A 1,418-nucleotide genomic window follows, 5' to 3' on the forward strand; every position below is an offset into this window, starting at 1 on the left:
GCAAGTACTCCTCATTCCTGTGACCCTGCTCAAGCTGCAGCCTCACACCTTTCCTCAGTGCATGGGACCAATTGAGATGCTGAGGAGATGTTCACTCTCAGCTCATTGCCATTCCTTGCTGTGATGTATGAGCTGCTTCATGCTGATGGAAGGAGTCTGAGGACACTGCTGAATGAGCTTGTCTTTACTCTTATCACTCAGGCCCTGTGGGCGCTGTATCTTTCTCAGAAGCGGGAAGGCCAAGAGCACAGGCCATGAACTTGTAGGTGGCAGCTCAGAAACACACACTTTGTAGGTATGTGTGCCTCACTGTTTTCAGCTGGTCGCTGAAAACAAGCACGCTGCAGCTTAATGGGAAGGTAAGACAGGAGAACTCCCTCTCTGCTTTGACACAGGAGAATGACAATGTGCCTGCTGATGGTATTTATGCAGAAACCACCTTCCAGACTCAGGAGATCAGGCATGGAGCACAGACCCTTCCTTCACAACTCCCTTTCTGGCTGTTCTGAGAAACTCTACCTCAGCATACAGACAAAGGCAAGTGCACAGCAAGTACATGTGAATTGATGGAGGCCCCCTTCAAAGTGTATGGGTCAACAAGCAAAGCAGAGTGCTGGGCATTTTGCTGTGGCTCAGGAAACTGCTGTGCTGCTTAAGAGGGTGAATGAGGGAATATGAGACTGTTACAGGGTCTTTTACTGAAGGAAATGCCTGATACCCTCTGCTTAGACATTTATGGATTTTCTCTGTATCATTTTTTATGATTTTTAATAAATAATGAGCACCTAGTGATCATATTACCATATGCCATTGCTGATGACCCGATCTCTGGTATTAAATGCGTATATTCAAATATGTACACACAAGTTCTAGTTTTACTGGTGAACACTATTCTTACAGTCAGTTGCCATGGCATTGCATGCCTATATTAATAATGTAGGTTAATAGGTTGAGGCACATAACTGCACATGCTCACAGTTGCAAATAAAATATTTATATATTGGACTTTAATTACAAACAATAATCTACCATCTCCTGGCCTTTTGTCAGAGAACTCCAAAACATTTGTGCTTTTTAGGAAGCATCTTAGGTAGGGTCCAGCAAGTACCAAAAAATACAATGAGAATTACAGTGGCACCTTGTGACAGGAAGATGCAGGTACGGTTATGGTTTAGTTGGGCAGGAGATGAAGGCAGGATCTACATGAAGTGATTTGCTTGGAATTATATAGCAAATTTTATTTTGGAGGTTAAAAGAGAGGACAAATGTCTGCCACCCAGGCTGAAAATTGCAAGTCCTTTTTTCTTTTTGTTTCTGATTTGAGTATGCTACTAGTTTATCCACAACTAGGATGTTTCTGTCTTATACTGAAACAGATAGCCCTATAGAGAATGGAAAATGAGTCTTCTCTCTTTCCC

This window comes from Merops nubicus, unplaced genomic scaffold (genome assembly GCF_000691845.1).
Source record: "Merops nubicus isolate BGI_N331 unplaced genomic scaffold, ASM69184v1 scaffold859, whole genome shotgun sequence".
Classification (NCBI taxonomy): Eukaryota; Metazoa; Chordata; class Aves; order Coraciiformes; family Meropidae; genus Merops; species Merops nubicus.